The sequence below is a fragment of the Canis lupus genome, chromosome 2 (assembly GCF_011100685.1).
Source record: "Canis lupus familiaris isolate Mischka breed German Shepherd chromosome 2, alternate assembly UU_Cfam_GSD_1.0, whole genome shotgun sequence".
Taxonomy (NCBI): domain Eukaryota; kingdom Metazoa; phylum Chordata; class Mammalia; order Carnivora; family Canidae; genus Canis; species Canis lupus.
This window is the reverse complement of record NC_049223.1, coordinates 29861058-29888602: the sequence shown is the minus strand read 5'-3', so window position 1 is coordinate 29888602 and position 27545 is coordinate 29861058. Positions and strand designations below refer to the sequence as shown.

The 27545-nt window shown below is 39.8% G+C and overlaps 1 long non-coding RNA gene across 1 annotated transcript; it reads right to left on the bottom strand.

The window, feature by feature from the left end:
* On the bottom strand, positions 1-24996 carry LOC102156389. The gene is made up of 3 exons (XR_005355386.1): positions 24726-24996; positions 572-724; positions 1-473 (listed from the first exon to the last, which is right to left on the bottom strand). It is a non-coding gene; the product is annotated as an uncharacterized LOC102156389 (long non-coding RNA).
* Between the last annotated feature and the right edge of the window lie 2549 nt (positions 24997-27545).

The following is a 27545-nucleotide window of genomic DNA, read 5'->3' as shown; positions in this document are numbered from 1 at the left end:
CAGTTTAATTTAATTTTATTTTTATTTCTTCCTCCACCACGTTTATGAGCTCTGCCCGAGTTTCCTGGATTTTCATGTTCCCTGTAAACACAAGCATCCAGAGCAGCTTAAGGAAGCTAACCCATGACTCTACAAAGGCCTCGATTTTCTAGAGAAAGGGCAAGTTCTTCATCACATTTTGTTCTCGTCTGTGTTTTGTTTCAGTCCAAATCAAAATCACCCAGGAGTGGCAGGGGCAAAGTCACCGTGCTAAGTCAACGCTCCCTAGGCATTGCACCCACTGGCTGTTTGCAGGTCACAGTGTGAGTCATGGGAACACATCTTTAGGGCTTCCCCACCTCTGACTCGAGGCCGGTTGGGTTTCAGGCACTGTTCCCTGGGTGGTGTTGGCTGAGCCAGTCACAGAGCTCTCAGACACACGCTGGGTCCCTTCACTTCCCACTCAGAGATTCCGGTGGCGCAGCCAAGTAAATCTAGGTGGCACAGAGAAAGCACTGATTATAGAAGCTGCTGGAAGTCCAGCGTAAATAGGGCTCCAGGCTTTCCCAGATGTCCCCATCCATCCGCCTACCTGTCACTTGGGGACACCATCACCAACCCAGGTCAGGTTTCATGGGGCATTTGCAGTGTCCTTGTTGATGTTTGAATGCCCCTGCTAAGGAATCGGGTTGAGGAACAGACCTATTTTTATTCATAATGACTTCTCCAGGTGTCCTGGTATTTTCTACAAACAGAGATCAGTGTTAATGGATTTTAATCTGCGAACGAGCCAGATTTAAAACGTCTGTTTAAAAAGTAACGGGACGCTTATGAAGTCTTTGCCCCAGTGTAACCTGATAGAGACTAATGGTCCTTCAAACCACTCAAAGAAGGATGGCATCACCAGTAACGCAGAGGGAACGTTTCATTCAACACAGTGACACTACGTATTGGCAGGATTTTTGTAAGCCGGTAGGAGAAATGTTCTCACTAAGCACTTCAATTAACAGACACTTTTCTTAGCTTGAGTTCTCCCTTCGGTGTGTTTTGGCAGTAACTTCAGAATGGGTATTAGGAGGCGGCTCCTGCCTCCCTCAATGCTTTATCAGGGTATCTTGCCTATGACCCCTAAGTGCTTTGTTCCTTGGCTTTCCTAGTACAGAAAATGAGAACAAAAGAGTCTTAACTGAAAGGGTTGTTGCGGGGATGAAATGAGGTGATGTGAACAGTATGTCAAAAATTGCCCAAATATGTCAAATCCTGTTATGATTCAGCCTGGAAAGTCTTTGGGTGAGATTTCATGACTACCACGTAAATGAGCAGGCATTAAAGACTCACTGGTTTCACTGAATCAGTATATTTTAAACAGACAATTATATAATGAATGCCGTTGTGGGTTTGGTTACAAAATCAAGGTTGCTCGAAATGCAGGAAGTGAGCTTGTACTGCTCCTGTGAAAATAGTCCCTGTGTCTAGTCCATTCCTAGCCTTAAGTGCTCCTGTTAAATAGATATGTAAAAATATAAAATATATATATTTATAGCATGTGTGTGTGTCATGAGGTCTGTTCTCTGTCTCGTGGCTATGCCTTTTTTTCTCATACATTTTTAAAAATGAGATTAAAATATACCATGAAATTCACATTTTTAAAGTGTACGCTTCTGTGGTTCTCAGTATACCGATTCACAAAGTTGTACATTCATCACTACTGTGTAGATCCCAAATGTTTTCACATAAGAGAACAGAAATCCCATAACCCACTAGCAGCAATGCCCCTTTCTACCCCCTGCCCCCAGCCCCTTGGAAACATCCATCTCTCCAGATTTGCCTTTTTTTTAAAGATTTTTATTTATTTATTCATGAGAGACACACACACACACACAGAGAGAGAGAGAGAGAGAGAGAGGATTTGCCTTTTCTAGACATTCAACAATATTTGTCAATTTCCTAATTCTTCTTCTGTTGCTGGTTTTTAATAACATTCCACTGTGATCTGAGTTGATAGCTCATGATTCCAGTACTTTTAACTTTAAAAAAGGTCTCATTTTACAACGTATCCTGTGATCTATTCTGGAGAATGTTCCATCTGCTCTTTAGAAAAATGTGTGTTCTAGGGGCGCCTGGGTGGCTCACGTCATGATCTCAGGGTCCTGGGATTGAGCCCCACATTGGGCTCCCTGCTCAGCAGGGAGTCTGCTTCTCCTTCTCCCTCTGCCTGTTGCTCCCCCTGCTTGTGCTCTTTCTCTCTTTCTATGTCTCGAATAAATAAGTAGAACCTTTAAATTAAAAAAAGAAAAATGTGTATTCTGCTGGTGTTGAACAGAGTCCTATGAATACTCATTGATCCCACCCAAATCCAGTATGAGCTCACCGTAACTTAGGTAGTTCTATCTGAAAAAACTCCGTTTTCCAATAAGCTCACATTCTGAAGTTCTCGATGGGCATGGATTTGGGGTAGAGGGGCATCATCCAATGGTGCACAAGCACTTTTGTGAATGCCACCTATGCCTTCTAAGCACAATACCTGGGCTTCCTCGGGAATGGGGTCTAGCGACTGCTTTTATTCCTTTGTATTGGTCAGACCTACCTATTCCTTTGCACATATAGTGGCTTTTGTTGAAAAATGGGGAATTTTAAATAATGCAATGTCAACACTGGAAATCAGATCCACATACACATGAAGTGTTTGTGGTTCCTTGTTAATGAATTTTTAGAACCAGTTCTGTAGAGTCTGTATCTTTTGTCTGTTTTTTAGTTGGCTTAGTGATCAGCAAATGATTCAAGAGAAATTTCCTTAAATGCCTGGACGCAGTACATCTCTAAGTCTCCACTGAGCCCATCAGCTCTATGCTGGTGTTCAAGACTCCGCCTCAGCATCACTTTGTCCTTGAGAAGAATCTTGGGGTCAATCAAACGTGGGAGCTTACATGTCTTAGGTCTTCCCTGGGCATAGCTCTGGGCATGAGCAGGGCTCCATGCATGCACGTAGCCTTCCAGGTTCCCAGGAACAGGCCAGAGCCTTAGACACCCCTTCAAGATACCTTCTCCAGCTATCTTTTTTCACCTTGTTGGTTTGCCTACTGCTGGGCATGCTCCATCAGTAGGCAAACCAACCACCTAGAGCCACTGGCAAATGAAAATGTTGCCTGATTGATTTCAGTAAATGCCCTGCAAAACACTGTTGTTCTGAGTAATCTCTGAGTCAGGTCAGGTGAAGACAAGACTGATGAGTGGGGTCTTCTGGGAACCACAGACGGTTAAAATAATGACAGTTCTCTGGGAATTGGGCTTGTGCCATCGGAGGCTGCCAGGCTCCGGTTTTCCCCAAGATTGTGTGTTGTTTCCAAGGCTACCGCACAGCTGAGAGAGCAGAAGGGGAAATGGGAAAAGTTATATTAAAACTCCACAAGACTCACTGTTCCTACCAAGATTAAGCAGTTCGTTGTTTGTTTGTCATTTTAATAAACACTCCCTGGATTGTTGTCTTTGGTTAATTTCCTGAGCGCTGAAAAAGTCTATTTTTTTTTAATTTTTATTTATGATAGTCACAGAGAGAGAGAGAGAGAGAGAGGCGCAGAGACACAGGCAGAGGGAGAAGCAGGCTCCATGCACCGGGAGCCTGATGTGGGACTTGATCCCGGGTCTCCAGGATCACGCCCTGGGCCAAAGGCAAGCGCCAAACCGCTGCGCCACCCAGGGATCCCTGAAAAAGTCTATTCTGATCATTGTTGCCAATGTTCTCATGGCTTTCATAGAGGAGAAGATTTCCTGAAGTCCTTAGTCCATCATCCACGCCAATGCCCTGTGGCCACATCTCTTCCGGCTGATAAACAATTTCCTTATTTTGAATTTATCAGAATCATAGGAAACAAAGTGCCTGAAAATGTGAAGTCCTCAATTTGATTAAGTGGCACTTGCATTCTTTTGGAAACACACTCCATTCATCGCGTTGGAAAACCTACATTTTTGGCAGTCACTGTCATGATTCTTTTGATCACAAGCAGAGCAAGCTAGTTTGGGTTTAATTGTAAAGGCACAATTTATCCCCTGGATAAGATTTACTGGGCAGGGGCACCTGTGCAGCTCAGTGGTTGAGCATCTGCCTTTGGCTCAGGCCATGATCCCGAAGTTCTGGGATCAAATACTGCATCAGACTCCTCACTTGGAGCTTGCTTCTCCCTCTACCTATGTCTCTGCCTCTCTCTATGTCTCTCATGAATAAATAAATAAAATCTTAAAAAAAAAATATTTACTGGCACATAAGAGTGGCCTATTCTCTTCTACTTTCAGATACCACTTGCATCAAAATGACTTAGATTAGTCATTTCTCCCAGTAGATTTCTCTCTCTTTGAATTCCTAGCTAGTACATTTCACTATGAGATTTCAAACTTGTATTTTGTTAGTTTTTTTTTTTTAATATGATTGGTCTTAATAGACCACACTGTTCAAACAACCCTGTGGTTAAGACCCATTTAAAGTAGAATCAAAAGTATTATAAAATTCCACGATTGCTTTGGAAACTATAATGTCTTTAAAATTTACAAACTGTGAATATAGAGAAAAGGGTAAAAAATAAAATAAAAACCTAAAACCACTCTCATTTCTGGAGCTTCCACCACCGTATCCTAATATCGTGCCTAGCATTTTCACACATATTGTATAATTTGCAACTTCCAACAATCTTTTGAAGAAGCTAATAGAAAGAACTTGTATTTTACAAATTACAAAATGGAGATCTTAAATAAGAGGCCCACACGTACACAACTAGTGATTGATAGAACCTGGACTCAAAGGCAATCTTTGCTTCTTTTCTTTTTATTGTGCTTTGGTTTTAAAAGTAATGCTAATGAAAAAAAAAATAAAAAAATAAAAAAAATAAAATAAAAAAATAAAAAAAAAAAAAAGTAATGCTAATGATAAATATACCTCCTGATTATCTGAACTTCCATGAAGATTGAAATAGCTTGAGGGACTTCTTATAATACTCTTTCTGTATAAGAATATATAGATACTACTTTTTTTTTTTTTTGCCTTTTTAGATAACAGCCAGAGACAAAATCTTTATTCTTAATGCCACAGACTGTAACTCAATACAGAATGTAAATTATTAGGAAAACATAAATAGCAAATGAGCACACAAGTTGTCTGGAGTTTTTGGGAAAATAATAGATAGGAATTTTTTTATCAAAATATAGCTTGTTTACAATAAAAGTCTAAACTACTTATTATTTTAATGTATTGCTTTTAGCCATTTTAATTATATATTTGGATTTTCAAAAATATCGCTAAACCAGTAGTAAAAATAATGTTCCAAACCACTGAGATTTTCTTGGCATGATTCAGCATTTAAGCATATGGCACTTGTCACTCTTTTGTGAGTCATTGCTTCCAAAGAACTTTCTTTTTAATGTTATAATAGTTCCTGGTAAGGATTTTGATTTTGCAAACAATTTTATATCAATTGATGTCTCCAGAAGTTTTTCATTATTACATAAAAATCATATTTTGGTTCTCTTTACACAAAATCAAAACATGCAACAAAAACTATTATCACTTTCTCATGAACTACATAGTAATAACACACATTTGGTTGCCATTCTGGCTCATTCTTTCTTTCATCTCAGAGAGTCACTTATGAGTAGGGTAGTGATTCTAACATTGCATATGTCCCATCATTTTTAACAAGATTTGTAAACTCTATGTGATTAAGACTTGTCTCTCTAATGGACCTAGAAACGTTTTTGGTCTGGTAGAGTCAGAAAATAAGTCATCCTATCACGTTCCAAGTGCCTTCATCAAGCTGTGGCCATCTTTCCTGCTCGTTGATCAAGGAGTCTCTTATGTGAGACTTAATAACTATTTCCACGCCTTTCTATTTATTTCAGTCCAGTAAAGATTGTGAAAATCTCCTAGGTGGATGATAGTTTCCCAGCTATGAAAAGAAGTGTGCATAGTGTTTGATGTTTTAACACGCACATGAGGAAAGAACACGGTCCGCTGTCTTAAACATATACAAGATTGGGAACTTCAAATAGGTTGTCCAGTGTCGAGACTCTTAAAGGAATGCCGTTCATAATAAGAGCTCTAGAAATAGAAACATTCCCCAAACAGGACCAGAAATACTACAAGGGAACTAGACATTTGCATGGGACTCTGATTTGGGGGGAAACATACTTTTTGTGAGAAATTTAATCCTACTCTGATATTTACGCATATAGAGTCCAAAGTAATATCATCAAAGGGTTGTGGAACTCCCAAGCTGGTAAATTAAGAGAAAATATATTTTGGCTAGATGAAATAATTGGTGGCTCAAGCCAAAGAAAATGCAAAATCACTTTTTATGTGTTCTACTTCGGCATGGCCAAGGAAGCTCCTGCCAGACCAATTTTCCCACAAATAACAGCTATAAACTTGGATAAATTTTTTAAAAACTGCCTAGAGGTAGCAGAGTGAACAAAAGCAGGAAGATTATAGTAGAGAATCAATTCAGAAGAAAGAATGGCCTAGGGTGATTTTCCTGTTTTTTTTAATGGCTTAAGCCTGAGAGTCAGGCTGGACTCAGCTCTTACAGGATAAAACATTGGTGGAAAATCCATACTTTTTCTGGCCTTCAAAACTACAGGAGAGAGTTTGAAATAATCATTACCACTAGAAAGTAAGGAAGATACCCCAAAAAGAACAGAGCCAGAGAGATGGAGCACCAAATCCTATGTAAGAAATTTGGCCAACTGACTGCATAATTTTGAACCATGCATACATAGGGTAGACTCAGAGCATTTTGAAATGAATTTGGAGCTGCACCAAAGAGACAATGTTTATGAGTCCAAGATAATTCCTTATCTGTTGAAACTAAGAAAATCAGCATTCCATTTAGGAATACAATGGAACTCAGACTCTTTACATGTTTAGAATATTCAGGAAATAGTACAAATTCAGCAGACAGATAAGAAAAGACAACTTAACCCATTCTCCAGAGAAAAGATAATCAATGGAAACCAATTCCCAAATGAACATATCTTGGTTGGAATAAGCAGACAGGATTTTATTTTACCTATTTTAACTAAGTGGCATAAAAGAAAATATACTCTCAATAAGTAAAACTATAAGAAGTTTCATCAGAAAACTAGATATTTAAAAAGTCCCAATTGCAAGAATGAAAAACTCAGTATATGATGTAAATATGCTTCACAGCAGATTGGAGTTGACAATGGAGGGAGTCCGTAAACTTGGAAACAGATCAATAGATATTTTTCCATCTGAAGAACAAAGAAAGACGGTTGAAAACCGAAGTGAATAATATCTGAATTCCCAACATACATGTAACTAGGTCCCAGAAGCAAAGGAGAGAGAAAACAGGACATAAAAAAACTATTGAAAGAATGACTGAAAAATCCTCAATTTGATGAAAAATCTAATTTATAGAACCAAGAGTTTCAGTGAATCACAAGAGTGGGTGTGCATAAAATGAGTAAGCACATCATAGTCAAAATACTAAAAACCAAAGAAATAGTGGTTTTTTTTTAAATATTTAGTTTAAATTCAATTGTGCCAGCATATAGTATAACTCTCGGTGCTCATCCCCTCAAGTGCACTCCTTAGTGCCTGTCACCCAGTCACCCCATCCCCCCACTCTCCTCCCCTTCTGCAACCCTTTGTTCGTTTCCCAGAGTTAGAATTTCTCATGGTTTGTCTTCCTTTCTGATTTTTTCCCACTCAGTTTCCGTCCTTTCCCTTGTGGTCCCCTTCACTATTTCTTATGTTCCACATATGAGTGAAACCATATGATAATTGTCTTTCTCTGATTGACTTATTAGCTAGAGAACAATGATACATTACCCATATACAAAAAAAAAATGGTGCAAATATTTTTCTGATTTCTTGTCAGAAATTTTGGAGATCAGAAGGCAGTGGCACAACATCATAAACTGCCACACCACCATTCTACATCCAATAAACATATTCTCCAAACACGAAGGTAAAATGAAGACAATCTCAGATAAAAGGAGACAAAGACAGTGTGATGCTAGGACTTGTACCAGGCAAAATTCAAACCATCAGGAAGAAATGAAGCACCACTATGGTTGTTTACACAAAGTAGCCTAGGAAATCTACAAAACAACTACTGAAATCCCAAATTTAATTTTAAAAGATCAGAAATCAATTGTATTATTGCATACAATCAGCAAACAATGGGAACTGTAATAAAATAAAGCATGACAGATATAAAAATTGTACAAATGTCCCACAACACAGGGTGCATCGAACAACAAAGGCAACTCAACATGAACTTTAAAAAAAAATTACCACACAGGAAACAACTCAGCACAAGGAAGAAACAACAGGGAACCCCAACCCTAAACAGGGTCCCTGATGGAAACGGGGAGCTCACTACCGGACCCTCGAAGAAAGGCTACCTTGTTACAAACTGTCAGAAATTTGGCCACATTGTGCTCTGCCCCTGGGTAGGAAGTAGGACCTGTAATCAATGAACTTGAGCATTTAGCTGAGATTTCCAAGCAAAACTGGAAGATGTGACCCCTGTCCTCCTTACTCTTTGTAGTAAAATGCTACCAAAGAAAAAAAGAGAGAGAGAGAGAGAGAGAGAGAAAGAAATTGAGCAATGGACCATTAAATTAAGTGGAAAGGAACCAGCACTTGATGATTTGGAAAATTCTGTCTTTCCAGATAGCATGCTCTAGAAACAAGGCCAAGGGTGTGACTGGAAAACCACTTGTTAAAGAGACTACAAGTGTGACTCATGATCCGATCGACCTTCTCGGGCAGGTTGTCCAAGGAGGAACTGCATTGGATGCTCACATTTAAAAGTGCTGGTCTGTTTGACATCCCGGGCTGTGGCCCCAGAGGCCAGAGAGGGCAGAGCTACCCTCTTGGAGAGCCCTAAGGACAGAGCATCAAACTACAGAGGATGGTTCTCAGCAACTTGCCTGGAGGGGGTCGAGAACTTTCTCTAGACCAGTGCCCTCCTCCTCCCCAATTTACTCCTTCCATTCATCTTTTTTGGAGTGGAAGTGTCTATCCTATGCCTGTCCAACCATTGTGCTTTGGTTTTGTTTTGTTTTGTTTTGTTTTGTTTTGTTTTCAACCATTGTACTTTGGAAGCAAATAACTTGTTTTCTGGTTTCACTGTTCTATGGATGGAAAGAAATTTTGGCCCGGAATGGATCATACCAAGAGTCTCACCCATACCTGATTTAGGTAATCTGGTTAATGAGATTTGGAACTCTTTCCAGTCGGTAATATTTAAATGAGGTTTGGATTTACAGTTAATGCTGGAATGGCTTAAGACTTTGGAAGATGTTGGGATGGGGTGAATGTATTTTGCACATGAGAGAACATGAATTTTGGGGTACCAGGGAGTGGACTCTACTGGGTTGAATAGTATTCCCACCTCAAAAACATATTATGTCCATCTGGAACCTGCAAATGTGACCTCGTTTGGAAACAAGGTCTTTGCTGGTGTGATGAAGTTAATATGAGTTCACACTGGATTAGAGCAGTCGCTGATCCAAGTGTCCTTATAGGAAGGAGGAAACCTGAACATGGACACACACAAGGAATAAAGCCATGGGAAGTCATAGGCAGAGATTGGCTTATAGGACCATAAACTAAGATTACCAGCAACCACCAGAAGCCAAAGAAGGCAGGGAACCATCCTTCCTTACAACCTTGGGGGTTAGAAGGGCTCTGCCAACACCTTGATTTCAGACCTCTGGCCTCCTGAACTGTGAGAGAATAAATTTCTGTTTTAATCTACCCAGTTTGTGGTACTTTGTTATAGTCACCTCAGGAAATGAACACACTCTGGGACCAATTTATTGAATGGCCTGCATTAATGGGAATACAAACAGAGCATCATTCCATGAAATAGCTCATCCAAGAAGAAATAAAATTATTATTGCCATTGACCATAGGATCATTCTCAATGAGCTTTGAAGAGAATAGATAATTAAACAAAAAAGAATATTCAAAAAGCTTTGTGCTACAAGATCAGAACTCAAATAATATTACTACACACCAACAAAAAAATCAATTGTGATGTAATAATAATCTAATTAAACAAATATTTCACAATAGCTACCCCAAAACTCTGAAGGACCAATAAATAAGTTTTTAAAAATAATACTCCCAAGGTCTTAGCTGAAACAGCTACATCAGAATCAGGAAGCACTAGATAGCTTCAACAGCAATCATTCTTCATAGCTCTGGAGGCTGGCAAGTCCAAGATCAAAATCCCATCTGATACAGTTCCTGGTGAGGGACCTCTTCCTGGTTTGCAGAGAGATATCAACTTGTGTCCTCATGTGGTGAAGAGAGAGAGGGAGCCGCCTGTAGTCCCTTCCTTTCATCCCCTTATGAGGCCACCAGTTCCACCATGGAGGCTCCATGCCCATCTTCATCCAAACCCAATTACCTGCCAAAGGCTCCATCCCCAAGGACCATCACATTGTGAATTAAGGCTTTAAAACACACAGTCGGGGATCCCTGGGTGGCTCAGTGGTTTAGCGCCTGCCTTTGACCCAGGGTGTGATCCTGGAGACCTGGGATCAAGTCCCACGTCAGGCTTCTGCATGAGCCTGCTTCTCCCTCTGCCTGTGTCTCTGCCTCTCTCTCTCTCTCTCTCTCTCTGTGTGTCTCTGTGTCTCTAATGAATAAATAAATAAAAATCTTTTTAAAAAATAAAAAATAAAACAGATATATATATATATGAAGGGAAAAATATTTGAATATATTTTACAAATGTATACATATTTTATATATACATATATATTACTTATATATGTATATATGATATATATACACACAAAATGAAGGCAAGAAGAGAAGACAAATACATACATTGTTTTTGAAGTTCTAATCAAAAATTTTTTTTTCTAATCAAAATTCTTAAATGGCTTTCAGAGAATCACACACATGCATATAAAAATTATTCTAAAAGAGTAAAAAGAACCCAGAATTATTTGAAGAAGAAGACATCTACCCTTCATATGTCAAGAATGACCCGAAGTCTCCTTAGGACTCAGTGAAACTACCTCCCTAAGAAAAATAAATAAATAAAAACGTCGTAGAAATAAGAAAACACGTATCATCTGCAGCTTCTATAGTTTTACAGTTTATGATAGATTTGATGACCCCTGTTCGTGGAGATGATTCAAACTTCCTTCGAATCCTTGTTTAAGACCCAGTTTAAATGGATGCTGTTGCCTGTAAAGCTCTATAATCATTCCTTTGTGATTGGTGAATGAGGAAAATATCAGGCTGGGGAGAAGTTAATTAGAGTCCAAGGACCTGTTTGAATTAGTGAATCAGAAACCAATCTGGAGTCCTGTCACACCTCTGAGAAGTTCCCTGCACCCCCCCCTTCCCCAAGTGTCTGATGCTCATTTTCCTTCAGAGAAGCCAGGCAGCTGAAGTCAGCTCCTCCCTCAGAGCATGAACCACGGAATGGAGATGGCACGTTTGTCAGGTGCATAGAGCCAAGGTGGAAAAGCAGATCCAAAGACCAACAAAACTGTGTGGAGGTTCCTCAAACAGTTAAAAATATACCTGCCCTATGACCCAGCAATTGCACTGTTGGGGATTTACCCCAAAGATACAAATGCAATGAAACGCCGGGACACCTGCACCCCGATGTTTCTAGCAGCAATGGCCACTATAGCCAAACTGTGGAAGGAGCCTCGGTGTCCAACGAAAGATGAATGGATAAAGAAGATGTGGTTTATGTATACAATGGAATATTACTCAGCCATTAGAAATGACAAATACCCACCATTTGCTTCAACGTGGATGGAACTGGAGGGTATTATGCTGAGTGAAGTAAGTCAGTCGGAGAAGGACAAACATTATATGTTCTCATTCATTTGGGGAATATAAATAATAGTGAAAGGGAAAATAAGGGAAGGGAGAAGAAATGTGTGGGAAATATCAGAAAGGGAGACAGAACGTAAAGACTGCTAACTCTGGGAAACGAACTAGGGGTGGTAGAAGGGGAGGAGGGCGGGGGGTGGGAGTGAATGGGTGACGGGCACTGGGTATTATTCTGTATGTTAGTAAATTGAACACCAATAAAAAGAAAATATTAAAAAAAAAAAAAAACAAAGGCCAACAAAACAAAACAAAACAAAACAAAAAAAGGCCCTTCAAATCAAAAGCCCTCCTCAATAACAAAAAACAACCACATTTTTTGATTCTCCATTCATCTCAAGGTAATTCTAATACTGATATTGTGTCAACTTGCAAAAATAATATTTAAGAGCTTATATAGAACCCAGTTCAGGGATCCCTGGGTGGCGCAGCGGTTTAGCGCCTGCCTTTGGCCCAGGGCGCGATCCTGGAGACCCGGGATCGAATCCCACGTTGGGCTCCCGGTGCATGGAGCCTGCTTCTCCTTCTGCCTCTCTCTCTCTCTCTCTCTCTCTCTCTCTCTGTGTGACTATCATAAAAAAATAAAATAAAACCTTTAAAAAAAAAAAAAAAAAAAAGAACCCAGTTCATCCTCCAGCATCATTTCACTGTTTAGTAACGTAGAATCAGAAGTTATGGGACGTCTGGGCAGCTCAGTGGTTGGGCATCTGCCTTTGGCTCAGGGCATGAACCCAGAGTCCCAGGATCGAGTCCCACATCAGGCTCCCTACATGGAGCCTGCTTCTCCCTCTGCCTGTATCTATCTCTGCCTCTCTCTGTGTGTCTCTCAGGAATAAATACATAAAATCTTTAAAAACAATAAAAGAAATCACTTTGATGGGAGACGGATGCTCAGTGTTTACAGATGAGGAAACATGAAGGTACAAAAGAATGAAGATGCTCATTCACAGTCTCACGTTGACTCCTGGCCAAGCCCACACAGAGGCGGGAAGCTCCTAGAGCTGTGCATTTGCTTGGACAAGGAAACCAAACTGAGTTGTCATCACCATTTGCCATGATTTCCTGCCTGCCTGCCACAGATGAAGACCAGCTTTGTTTTATTTGTCTCCTCTTCCTTAAGCTTGTCTAGATCATGAGAAAGTCACGAATATGATTTTTTTATTATTTCTCATATTCTAGAATTAAAAGATAAATAGGAGAGTGAAACTATTGATTGACTATACTTTTGAATTCTGGCATTCCCATCTCCTCCCCTCAGTAAATAAAAGAGAAGAAATCAATAGAAAGTCTGAATCACGTTTAACACCCTATCCCAAAAATGAAATTCCTGGAGCTTTCTGGTTACGCTACTTGATCTCTCTGTATTTGTAAATTCTAGTAACCAGGAAACTCCAATCCTTTATTTTTCCAAGTCCCTTTTCATTGTCAAATATTATTCATAAATGTAGATACTACCCCAAACCCTATTAAGTATGAAATATTTTAATGGCTAATATCTTAGTTTATCACCTGGAATAAAATGGCTTTATCACAAACAGAATTAACATTTTGTTTATTAGCCATTTCTATGTTGCTTTGCAAAAACCTGAACAGAAAGTGTAAAGAAAGAGGCATAAAAGTGAAATGTAATGGAATTTTATATTTTAACTTATTACAAGGGAATCACATGGCTCGGGGCAGTAAAATGACTGATCTATACGTTTCACTTTAGTGCTGAATATATTTATGTGTTTATATATATGTTTAAATGTATATGTTTACATATAAACATATATAATTAACATATATTATTAAAGATTGGTAATATCTATTATTATCATCATCAGCAGATATTAAAGTTCTCACATAGGAAAAGAAATATAGGAGGAAACTCGGTAAGAATTAAGAGAGCAGGAAATTATAAATTACCCTGTAAAGGTTTGGTGGGGGGAAGCTATTTTCTTCTTCTTTTTTTTTTTAATTTTCAAATCTTTAGCTTTTTTAGTATTTTCTACTTACAGAGCCTAACAGCCAACGAACAGTTAAAACCAGGTTGCTAAAAAAAATAAATAAAACAAAAACCAAACCAAAACAAAAAAACAGGTTGCTGCTAGTATGAAATCATAAATTCTTGGGAAAACCCCGACACAAATGATCATCAGAAGCGTATTCCTTGGGGTAAAAGTTAACACCAGGGAAGACAGCGCGGCTGACAGTCATTTAGCTCCATGGAAATTACTTTGCCACATCTTTCCATGTAGAACAAGCAGCTGAGAGACTGAAGATGCCCAACACCTTGGGGAGATGGGGTGAAGGTCAGGAGGTCAGGAGGTCAGGTCAGGAGGTTGGGTCCCCGTGAAGGGGCTCTATGCCCTGGGGTGAGTCAGGGCTCTCAGCCTCGCATCCTCATCTGAAAACAGAAGACCCTCACCTCCCAGCTGCAGGAAGGACTGAGCGTGCACACCCCCAGCACTCACCCACAGGGGTCAGAACCCAGGCTCTCATTAAGTGAGAAGCTCCTCTGGTCCCCCCACCCCACTCCTACCCCTGCTGTGACTTCACAGGCCCATCCTAATTTTGCCTTGAGGGCATGCTCAAGGCTGGCAGAGGAATCAGGTACAGAGCTTTTCATTGACCTTTAGCAAAAAAAGACCATCCTTTTGAAAAAGAAGAAATAGCTTAAGCAACATTGGTTCTCTTGAATATTTTTACGGTGAGATGAAGGCATCACAAAACATCATGTGAATTTTCAGCTCATTTATGGAACTTTTTCTCCCCTAAAATATCTGAACTAAAAAAAAAAAATGTAAGAGGTGTTTTTTTTTTTCCGAGTTTGATTTTTAAAGAGATAGCTGAATAGATGTTGTTAACTATTTCTAAACTGTTTTTGTTTCATATGGTTTTCCTTTAGAAATCTCATTCCCTTGCTCCTTTGGGTTTTGCTGAAAGGCCCGTAGGTCACTTGAATTAATTTCACAAAAATATCGGGATCAGGATGTGTAGAGTCACCACATGTCACGGTTAACAAAGAGATAATTAAGTGTGTCTCTGGCGACTCGGATTTTACCTATAAGTGATACAGGTGGATGATGCAGATGCTGTGGCTTTCCAAGAGGGAATTATCTTCAGGAAAGGAGTTTCCAAGCTGGTGTTGGAACCTGCCATACTTTGCATCTCTGATCAATTCCTTAGGGATGGGCACAACAGCAAGACAATCGTGACAAGAAGAATGTGTCACAATTAAGCTTACAATTTGAATGTTATATTCGTTCATGTATTCAGAGCTTAGCACATAGTTTTATTGACTATATGCTTTGCTCTTTGCTATAGAAGGGTCCCAACTGATTCCGGCATGCACCCTTCTGTCGGGAAACACAATAAAGATAAGCATGCAAAAATAACAATATGATAAGATAGGAAATAGTGAACATTGAATAAGATGGAAGTTTTGCAGGACAGAGATGTGTGTTATATGATTTCTTTCTGTATTTCACATCCAGAATTAAAAAAAAAAAAAAAGCCAACCCAATACATTATATTTCAGAGGCAAGGGTATTAAGAATATTTTGAGTACAAAGAGAGTGAGCAAACCAAGGTAAACATATAGCTAATCCAGGCCAAAAATATCTGCCTTACCTGTTTTCTTTTAATGATGGGTTAATTATGGGAAATAAACATCAGCTTAATTGATTCCATCTCTAAATTTTTTTTAGATCTGACAAGTTGATTCCAAGTGCTTCTAATTTTACCTGGTGAAATAATATTTCCTAAGCCACCTTGGCCAGGTGTGAGGGCAGGAGAATAAAGTCTAAAATGCAATATATATTGCTCTTCTGCGTCTCTGCACCCTGCCCTGCCTTCCCTGCCTGGAAGGGCTGCATGTCACCCAATGCCTATTGGCATCTGCGACCACAGAAACTACCCCCAACAAAATCTGACACCTGACTGCCAGGTGAGCTGGAACTTGTCCCAGGGCTGGACCGTGTCCCCCACAGCCAGCACGGGGTAGGTCGCAGGGAGACAGATGCTGTAGATTAGAAGATTAGACTCATTCTGTGGCAGGTAGAAATTAGGGGATGTTTTCATTATCTTAGTTACCTGAGCCATGATTGTAATAAAGATTTCAGAAAGCTCTTAAATTATCTGTTTTCAAGGAGGAAGGATGTCGGAACAATCAGGGAGTCATGAAATAGTTTTGGACTGACGCACAAAAAGAAAATTTCAGAGTCTTAAAGCCTTTGCACCTGTGGCAAGTGAGATGGGGCCTGGGTAGGAGCCCTGCGTGGGAACAGTTCACTGGAACTACAGTCCGACAGCCACACATTTGTCTGCCTGTACCCCGTGCGAATAGAAGCAAAAGCATTTTTAAAGCCAATAGCAAACAAACTCACATCAGGAATTCCAACGGAAACTGCTTTTCTCTGATAAACACACAAAAATACCAGAGCCATCATATAAGACACAGAAGCCTTTCAAGTCCCCAAAAGTTAATGGACAGACTCATTCAACCAAGGCTCGCTTTGATATTTGTAGGAATAAATCTAAAGCATCTACTCTAATGTGCCATTAAACTTTTATTGGATCACAGTCAGGATGCATGAGGATTAAAACTCATCTTAGCTGAATAATGTATGCTAAAATGTATAGCGTCTGTGTTCAGGTTGTAATCATCACTTGGCTAATGCACTGCAATGGCCTGATGGGCATTAGCCCATTTTGAACGTAAGCGCTAATACCTTGACAACAGAAGGGGGATGATTTCATCACTCAGAAAGCGCAGGACAAGCACGTCCATGTGGGTCATCCTAGCTCTTGTTCGAGTGAGCATTAGCATAGTTCATCATGAATATATTCACTGAGCTGTTGCTCGAATGAGTCTGAATCAACTTTTCTGAGTGATTTTTTTTTTTTTCTCTAATGATCTTCATTGTTGTAGTCTTAGCTCCCAGATCACAGGGGAGCATCCTTCCCTCCAATAACCTATGTCCTTGTACTTAGTCTTGCCTTTGTTAAAATTTTAATCGGCTCTGTAATTCACACTCAGGTATGAGGGGCTACTTACATCAACATGTCCTGGCCTCCTGGTGCGTAACTGAGAGAGAGGAATGAATGTTCAGGCTCAGCTGCGGGGAGTGGCAAAGGTGAAGCGTGGTGGGGCTTTGTACTGTTTCCATCCCGTCCCCAGCCCTTGCCTGCTTATTCTACTTAGAAGGAGGGTCCAGCTGTATCCTTACCTATAGGGGGGGTTTCTTATTCAGCTCCCTCTCTGAAAATAAGAAGCCATGAATATTCTTTTTGAAAGCTTTAATCTCTTCCTTATCCCATGTGGATTTACCTTAGTAGGGAAACCTCTTATGTGTTCTTATATTTTTGTTTATTATGATTGTACTTCAGAGCATTCTCAGTAATCTTTTTGGCTTGTGGAAATCGAGGAGAGACTCTCTATAATGCTTTGAAGAAAGGGGAAAACTGCATTGTGGATAAGATATGAGGTGGGTGTTGATAGACGGTGTCTTTAAGAATAACTGTTAGGACTGCAATATCTCCCATTTATCTCAGGTTTTCAATGAGAAAATAATTATTTGGTTCACAAAGAGAGATTTCCACTAAGGGCTTGAGAAGTAAACTGTGTTTAGGGTGGGGATCTCCTCCTCTGAAGTTACTTTATGTGGCAGTCTTCCAGAAACCCCCAATTTTCCATCACTACAAATTCACACCTTGGGACCCCGGGTAGCATTATGGGGGATGCATAGTAATGGTCATACCTACAGGTGTGCAACTCAACCTTCTTGACCAGTACTACGTGCATGAATTATTGGATTGTTTCCACAGATGGCTGGAAGGAAGAGTGTGTCAATAAAGAGCTGGAGAGAGGGATGCCTGGGTGGCTCTGTGATTGAGAATCTGCCTTTGGCTCAGGGCATGAAGTCCTGCATCGGGCTTCCTGCGGGGAGCCTGCTTCTCCCTCTGCCTACGTCTCTGCCTTTCTCTGTGTGTGTCTCTCATGAATAAATAAATAAAATCTTAAAAAATAGATAATGAACAGGGAGGGAAAAAGACAAAAATGTGAAGTTACATGGAGGCAACATGACAAAATGACTTGGTGGAGGGGCAGAAGGCAGACTTAATGACCAGTTTGTCTCTGGGACTATTCAGCCTGCATCATTCCAGTAAAGAGGAAAATGAGGACAGAGTACCACCCACATCCAGACAATGGTTTGCTTTATAATAGGGACTGCCCGCGTCCATCTCAAAGCACCAGCACTTTAACATACTGCATGACTCATGTCAGAGACACAGTGAGTATCTGTTGGGTGAATGAACAAAAACACAAATACAATAATCTAATTTTAATTTTAGGATTTCCTGGCATTCCATAAAGACATTTTATGTTCTTTTAATGTAAGCGATAGCACATCTAGACGTGCTAGATTTTTTTACAGTTCCAAAAAAAAAAAAAATGTAGGAAAACAAAAGAGCAGGAATTGGGAACCAAAGCCAGCTGTCCCTATTTATAGTGCACTGGGAAATATTTCACAGAACTCCCTATCTAGGGATTTTTCATAGGAAGGATAACCTCTGATGACCAAGAGCCCTGGAGGGAGGGACCCAAAATGACAAAACATGTAGACTTAGAAATTCAGAGGAAAACCAAAGCAGGAGAAGAGAATACCAAGGGAAGTATTAAAAAAATTTTCATAAGAGGAGTAGATCCATCCAGTTTAAAAGTCATCCCCATGGATTTAAGAATAATAGCCCTGCCTTAAAGTTATCACTCAATGTCCTTTCGGATGCCTAGCTGAATTCACTGTAGCCTCACCAAGAACAAAGTACACAGAATGAACCAGTTGAAGTCCTCAAAGGGTTGGATTTGCTGCACTTATCACAGATTTCAATTAACTGTCTCCCCCATGAGAAAAGCAAACGGCAAGAGCATTTTTTGCCTAGTTTCCTGATCCTGAGCATTAAAAAATGCTTCAGGAAAATACACAACACACAATGGATGATTTGTGATTCCTACCTGCCTGTAGTTCACTCATTCAACAGATATTTTCAAGAGAACATTATGTGCCAGGCAGTGTACATGAAAAGAGCAGTGGAAACATCTAATGTCTGACCACAAAGGTTTCATGAGTGTAGAAAGCAGAGAGGACAGAGGAGGAATAAACATATAGATGTTAGACATAAAATATGCAGTCAGGTTTCAATAATTGCCATTAAAGGGGGAAGGCAGCCATCTGCTGTTTTTGAGAAGAAGACAGAATGAGCGTTCTCTATGGAGGTCATGTCTCAGCCAAGCCTGAAGGAAGTGAGGAGTGAGCACTTGAGGATGCCTGGAGAACAGGAGTCCAGGCAGAGGGAGCTACCGTGCAAAGGCCCTGAGGCTGGCCTATTTTTGAAGGGTGGAAAGACAGGTAGAGTTCGGGGTGGAGGAGTGGGGTGCAGAGGAAGTAGGGAGAGGACAGTGATGAGAGGGGTGTGATGAAAAATGGGTCCTACAGACCCCAGGAACCTGGAGAGGCCACCTGGGAACCTTCCACAGCAGCCCCTCTCAGGGACTCTGACAAATGTGGCTGGACCGTTCTATATTTACTGAACATTGGAAAATCCCTTTCTCTACTTCTGATGTCAAATGCATGAGTTTTTCACACCAAGCAGTTTTCCAATTCTCTGCATCCACCAAGGGACTGTCCTACAATTTCATTCAAATCGAACCGCCCAAAGTTAGCCTTGAGAACACCGGGGAAGGCCAATCCCACAACAGTGCCTCCTCTTCAGATCACCATTCTCAAGTAGAAGGTCCCCATGGTCCCCACACTTCTGTCTGAGTGGGCAACTCATCCCCCCTCTTCAGGTTCAACAATTTGCTCTAAATGCTCACAAAACTCAAAGAAACAATTTACTGACATTTATGGTTTATTACCAAGGATACAGTGAAGGATAAAGACAAACAGGCCAATGAGGAGGTACATAGGTGAGCTCCAGGAGGCTCCTGAGTGCAGGGGCTTCTGTCTCTGTGGGGTTGGTGTACATCATCCTCTCACATTAGGAAGCATTTAGCAACCTGAACTCTCCCAACCCCACAGTGTAGGGATTTTTATGGAGGCTTCGTCATGTAGAGATGATCAGTTATTGACTCAATCTCTAGCCCCTTCTCCCCTCTCCAGAGGATGGGGGTGGGGCTGGAATTTCCAAGCTTCTCATCATGGCTTGGGCTTTCTGGTAACCAGCCCCTAGCCAAGAGGCCACCAAGCATTGCCTCGTGAGAGAAAAAGATGCTTCTGTCACCCAGGAAATATATACACATAGTAGATCAATACATATGTATTATATATACACAGATATATATTATATATTATTATATTTTATGTATTTATATTATATATAATTAATACCATATATATGCATATATATATATTTCTTATTGTGTTACACTTGCCCCTGCAAAGCTTTAAAAGCTAGGATTCTGCAGCCCATCTCTCTTTGCTCAGCCTTCTTAGGTAAATAGTCAGGTTGTATGGGGTCACATGGAAAGCATGGTCATCCATACTCAAACTGACCAACTTCACAGACCTAAAAACCAGCCATTATTATTTCCTGAAATGAACCATTCCAGAATAATGCCTTACAGAGGGCTCTAGAAATACAAATACCAGTGGTGAATGGTGTTGATAGAGATGGGGGTGACAGGAGGCACTTGAGAGGGGTTCACACTTCAATCAGTCCCACATCTGTCCCATCAAGCCTAGGTCATATCTGACTTCTTACACTAATTAATTTGGATATTACACCTCTGAAATAATATCACTAAATATCTACATCATTTTCTTGGTATATATAATTCCACTAGCTGGCAAGTGACTATCCTATAAGTATTCCATGTGTGTGCTCGGCAGCAGGAGTGGCTGGGGAAGAGCTTTATAAATGCTGACACAGCACTGGGGCTGTACCTGTATCTTCTTATCTAGCCCATAAATTTCATGAGAACAGGATTTCCTCCACCCCTCTTGGCATCTCCTGTATGGATGAGCACAGTGCCTTTTGCAGAGTAGAGATGAGGTGGCTGTGGATTCATGGATGGAGGTGGAAGACATAAATATACATGAACAAGATGATGGGTAGCCTACTTTGCTGATACCCTACAGCAGGGATTTAACCTCTGATTCCCATTCAGTGCTGGCTTTCCAACACCATGAGTTTTCTTTTCTTTAGTTTCCAGTTTCCCTGACTCTCAATGGAGTGAATCCTATCATAATGGTAGGGAGGGCCAAAGACCTGGGGTGAGCTTTCCCTTCATCCTTATGTTCCAACCACATGGGCATACAATGGAATTTCATGGAAATTTCCCTCAGTCTTAGAAGGCTCCTGGTATTGAGAACTCACACAAATGATAAATGGCATCAAGTTATTTTTGGTCTTCTTCTTGTTTGAAGAGCGGTGGGAGTTTTTACTCTGAAAGTTATACTGGATTTGGGTAGGATAAGAATATACCATATGCATGTGCCTTTACATACAAATTTGAAGTTGCTCAGAGGATAATTTTAAAGCCCATTTGAAGCTTTTGCAGAAAGGGAAAGCCTTGGGAGCAATACTTCTCTATATGTTGGGTTTTTACTTATAAAGAGGTTAGAAAAAAGAATCAGTCCTATCGATTTTATATAAATGTGCAGGGCCAAACATTGTGATATAGTTAGCTTCTTTTTTTTAAGATTTTATTTATTTATTCATGAAAGACAGAGAGAGAGAGAGAGGCAGAGACACAGGCAGAGGGAGAAGCAGGCTCCATGCAGAGAGCCTGATGTGGGACTTGATCCCGGGACTCCAGGATCACGCCCTGGGCCGAAGGTAGGCGCTAAACCGCTGAGCCACCCAGGGATCCCCATATAGTTAGCTTCTATAGCAAACAGTTTCTATAGCAGGTAACTTGTCTAGTTACTCAGAAACAGTATAATATTTTCTGCTGAAAGAAAATTGTTTCAGGGAAAAAAAAAAATCTCTGGACCTACCGCAAGTAGCACACAAGACATATGTCACTCAGAGTGATGTGCTTTCAAACAGCATGATGGTTGTCGTTAAACATATGTAGACAATTTTGAAATTAGATTTCTTCCTCAAAATGTCCAAACTGCATATTAAACAGGAAACGGGTGGAGCTGTGAAAACCCTCACACACTCTTAATGAGGACAAAAGTCACTATCGTTCTGACTGGCATTTCTCTCTGTTGCAAGTAGTCCTTTCCTACCTGGCCACTGAAGGCGGAACACTGGTGCCCTGCCCACTGGGCAGCCACCCTGTGGAATCCCAGGAGCCACTGAATCACAAAGGCATCACTAGTTTGCTGTCAGTTATGGCATTTTCCAAAGAAAATGATCTATGTCATATTTCTACCCCTTGTCATGAGCACATATAAACCTATACATGTATGCATAAGGAAATTAATTTCTTTATGTGCACAGGTGTTGATACCCACACACATTTATATTACCGGGTACAAAAACTCTACAGATTTTCAAAGTTGTGATGACAGATTCATGATGCTGTTGCGTTGTTAGAATTTCCCTTGGACATGTGGAAGTTTCTGTGTTTTTCTGTGCACACAGATAAGATGCTAACACTTAAGTCTTGGAATGTTATTTATCTCTTCACTTGGCGTCTGGTATTGAAAGGATCGAGCATTGCTCTGGGAAAATGTTCAGTTATCTGAACTACTTTGGGCTTGTTTCTTCAGACTTTAGTATAATGTACCTGTCTTCCTATGCACTCCAAGTGAAGCCAGTGGTGCAGGCTTTGTTCAGGCAGAAAGACCAAAGGCCAACTGCATGTTGTCTTACGAGCCTCTGATGGTTCATAAAACCGAAGGACTAGAGCTGAAGGGGATAGCAGTAGGAGAAATTGGAAGTTATGCACATGGACTGTCAAGACTTAATGGTGGGCCCATGTAGATAACACAAACCTGTCTTTGCATAAACGTCAGGACAGGAGAGGTTTGGAGGGTGATCAGGAACTAGTTTGAGCTCTTTCTTCCATTATGAGAGATCTTTCTACAGTTGTGTGCAAGCTGCTAGAATGTAATTTAAACAAGGAAGATAATCTATCTGCTAAGAATGGCAATTACGGTTCTTAAAAAGTTTTTGAAGTGTTTTATTTTAATTTCTGTATAGTTAGTATATGGTGTACATTAGTTTCAGGTGGACAATGTAGTGATTCAACACTTCTATACATATCCTGGAGCTCATCACAAGTGCACTCCTTCACCCCCATCACCTATTTCCCCTGGGCCCCACCCACCTCCCCATCTGGTGACCAGTGGTGTGTTCTCTGTTGTTGAGTCTGTTTCTTGGTTTGCTTCTAACTCTCTCTGTTTTTCCCTTGCTCATTTGTTTTATTCCCTAAATTCCCCATGTGAATGAAATTACATGGCATTTGTCTTTCTCTGACTTACTTTGCTCAGCATTATACTCTCTAGCCTCATCCATGTCACTGCAAATGGCAAGATTTTATTCTTTTGATGTTTGAGTAATATTGCACTGTGTGTGTGTGCCACCTTTACTATATCTGTTCATCAGTCAATGGACACTCAGTCTGCTTCCATAGCTTGACTTTTATAGATAATGCTGCTATAAACATAGGGGTGCTTGTTTCCCTTCGAAATAGTGTTTTTGTATTCTTTGGGTAAATACCCAGTATTGAGATTGCTGGATTGTAGAATTTTTGACTTTTTGAGGAACCTCTGTACTGTTTTCTACAATGAACCACTTTGCATTCCCCAGTTCTTTATATATTTTGGATGCTAAACCTTTATCAGATATGTCATTTGTAAATAAATATCTTCTCCCATTCAGTAGGCTTTTAGATTGTTGATTATTTCCTTCACTGTGCTGAAGTGTTTTATTTTGCTATAGTCCCAATGGTTTATTTTTGCTTTTATTTCCCTTGCTTCAGAAGACATCTAGAAAAATGTTGCTATGGCCAATATCAGAGAAATTACTACCTGTGCTCTTTTCTGGGATTTTTATGGTTTCAGGTCTTGCATTTAGGTTTTTAATCTAGTTTGAGTTTCTTTTTGTGCATGGTATAAGAAAGTGGTCCAGCTTCACTCTTTTGCATGTAGCTGTCCAGTTATCCCAACACCATTTGTTGAAGAGATTGTTTTTGGGGGGTTCCTGAGTGGTTCAGTCAGTTAAGCATCTGCCTTTGGCTCAGGTCATGATCACAGGGTCCTGGGATTGAGCCCTGTGTCAGATTCCCTGCTCAGGGGGAGTCAGCCTCTTCCTCTTGTGCTGTCTATCTCTCTCTCTCTCTCTCTCAAATAAATAAATAAATAAAATCTTAAAAAGGGAGAGCATATTCTTGTCCCTCTTGCAAGAGCAATTAGTATTAGGTTCTGGTACAAATCTTAATAACTGACAAAATTGATAATATGACAGCATTAAAGAAATGAATCACCATATAGATTAACCTATCTATATACACATACAAAATACATATACTTACGTATACACATATATATGTATGATACATAGATTAACCTAAGTAAGCTTGGTGAAGGTCAATATAAGGGATGGAGAGAAGCATCACTTAGAGAAATTTCCTTTTAAAATGTCCCACTGATCATTATTTTCAAAAGTATTGGCAGGGCTTTAGAATAAGCCATAGAAAAAAAATGCACTTTTCTTGCTGAGGCCACTACTTACAAAGTGACCAGAGAGTCAAAGAATTCCCCAGGCAAATGAGATAAACAGAACGAGTATTTTACAAAATTATTTTGCCTCTAAAATGTCATCAAATGTTTCATTTTGCCCAGCATCCCTTCCCCTTTTGTTTCTTTTGAAAATTATCCCCCCGCCCCACCCCTGATCAAGTGCATCCAAGTTTACTCACACAGAATGGGCATGATCCAGATCGATGATAAGTTTTTCCCTTCCACAGTCCAGGAGTGAGAGCATGATTTTAGAAATCCAATATACCTGAGTTTAATATGGACACTGCACAGGAGAGAATTAGTCTCCCTCTGGGAGAATGAGTACTGAGGTTCATGTAGTGTGGAGCTGCTGGGGACATCTTTACCATGATTTGGAGAGGAATCTAAAGGAAAAGAGTTGAACACAGAGGCAGCTGAGTCAGAGGCCATGCTGCTGTCACTGGCTGATCCACTCAGCCCAAGGCATCCAGATTAGAGCCAATACACTGACCTCATTGTTCCGATGTTTGAGTGATGGCTCTGTAACTTGAACTTTAAAAACAATGGGAAAAAGCTTAGTGTTCTTTTTTGTTCCTGTTGCTATAAGAAAGCTTGTAATTTTATAATGTTTTTAAGTTCAAGGAAAAATACAGGTCTGTTGAGTTCAGTATTTACACTGTAGAAATTTATTTGAAGCTAACACTTTTTATGGCAGGTATGGTGCCAAAAATCAAGACAAAGAGGTCATAAAACAAATAAATGAAGGAATAGTTGATGAATCAATACTTATGTGATATATTTACTAAAATGGTGAATATTCATTATCTCAGAATATTGTACAATTTCCAAGAAAATATACTTTTTTTCATTTTAAAAGAAACCCAAATAGATTAAACAATGTACGATCCTTTGTTATTCTCCTAACCAATGATAAAAAGTTTTTTAAGAGCTTCTGTTTAGGGGAAAATTGGGATTTTCATGGCCCAGTTACATTTCAGAGTTAAAGTAGAAAATATGAACTATAGGGGAAAATATTTATGATATTTAAAACTCAGAGTGAACATATCACCACACACCTACTAATCTCCCTGATTTTCCCCATTGCTAGGGGTGGGTGGGAATTTGGGCAGAAAGCAGGTGCTCTGGTGGAGCTCAGGTTTGAAAAGCAAATTGAAAAAAAAAAAAAAAAAAAAACGAGGCAAACGGTCACTTCACTATTGTAGGGAATTAAAATCTATTCTATCTTTTCCATTGTCTCAGAAGCAGCCTGGATTCATGCTTTACATAAACTTTCTCCTTTCCCAATGATTCGCCCCCTCTGAGGCCATGTCTCAAAGCTGTGCTAGATGTGATTGACAGTGATTGGATCAGATGGAGAAGGAACATCAAGGGGCAGTTCCTCTCTGAAACATGCCATGGTTTGTTCTTCTCATTCCAGCTTAGTCAACCACATGAGTTCATCTTGTCATGGAAAAGAATTAATTTTCCTTTCTTATCTTGGACTAAATCTATTTTCTGGAGGACTTAACCCACATCAGGTTGGTTAGACCTGAAATAAATTATTCCATCTGATAAAATTAATGGACACCAGATGAGAAGAAAAAGAACTGTACTGTGGTTGGTGGGAAATTAGCCTGGTTCTTGGTGTGAAAAGTAATGAGGTACGTGATTCACACACACACACACACACACACACACACACGTGTCATTGACTCCTTACATTTGATCTTAGCCAAAAGGCCAAGATGTGATTCACTGGTTCCTTGATTCCTTTAAATATGAATATCATAATAACTGTAGGACAATTTTAATATTTACCTGACATTTCTGCTAACCAATAAATTCCCATAATAAAGTAAGGATTTATAAATTAAATATGAAACAAGTTTTCTGATTTGACATTTTCATATACATATGAGCTATGCAAAGATCATAACTTTTATATACCCATACTCTTAGAGGAGACAGAAGGATGGAAATAAAAATATTTTGAAACTACTAAGGATAAAGGGAGTTAAACTAGGTAGACAAGTTTACTTGAGAGAAAAATATCACTCAGGCTGTGAGACAGGAAGGCCAAACCTCTCAGCAGGCAGGACTTTCTAAGAAACACAGGGCATCTCTAGGGATTCCCACTGTGGAAAGGACAGATAATCTGGTTGCACACTTTTTACCCCAGAGCAGGACTGTCAGCTTTGCAAATACAAATGAGAGCATTATGAATTGCCATCCACAATTCTGAACCAGATGGTCCATGCTGACTATCTTCCAATGTTGTCAGGCATAGTTATTGAAGCATTGTTGAGAAACGCGTTCAGTTAAACAAAATACTACAGTAATAAGAAAGAATTTGCTTTGATTTTAAATTTCAGAAACAAGGATCTGTAAAATATCATTTTTTTCAATGTGAACTAGCACACCAGACTTCGGTATTTAAGTAGGCTTTGCTTCCATACATCACTAGTCACCTTCCCCAACAAATTAATTTCATTGTGGAAGAAAGAGAATCTGTTTAAAATTTGGAAATGCTGAAGATTGCTGAAGCTACATGAAAAATTTCACTTATTTTAAGTTAAATAAACCAGTAAAGTGAAACAAAGCTGCAATGTGAACCATAACTTATCTCTCTTGTTAGGTGGACACATGTTTAAATGTTCAGGTGTCATACAGAACAAATACTTACAAAGCTAATTAATTTATTTAACCAAAAATTATTGGCTGCCTCTACATGCCAAGCAGTATTCTAATACTTAGGATATATCAGAGAACAAGAGAAAAGTTTAACCATATAAAGCTTATATTATAGCAGGAAAGATAGAAAATAAACAATGAAGTGTGAAAGGTGCTATTTAAAAAAGCTGAAGGAGAAGGTAGAGAGATTCTTCTCCTGGATTGCTGAGGAGTGGTGGTTGTATGTGGGAGGCAGTGATTGGGAATATCGTAGAGATTGGGAATATCGTAATACAAAGAGTTTGGTCAGGGTGGCCTCTGAAGTGGCTCAGAACATGCCACTCCAAAAT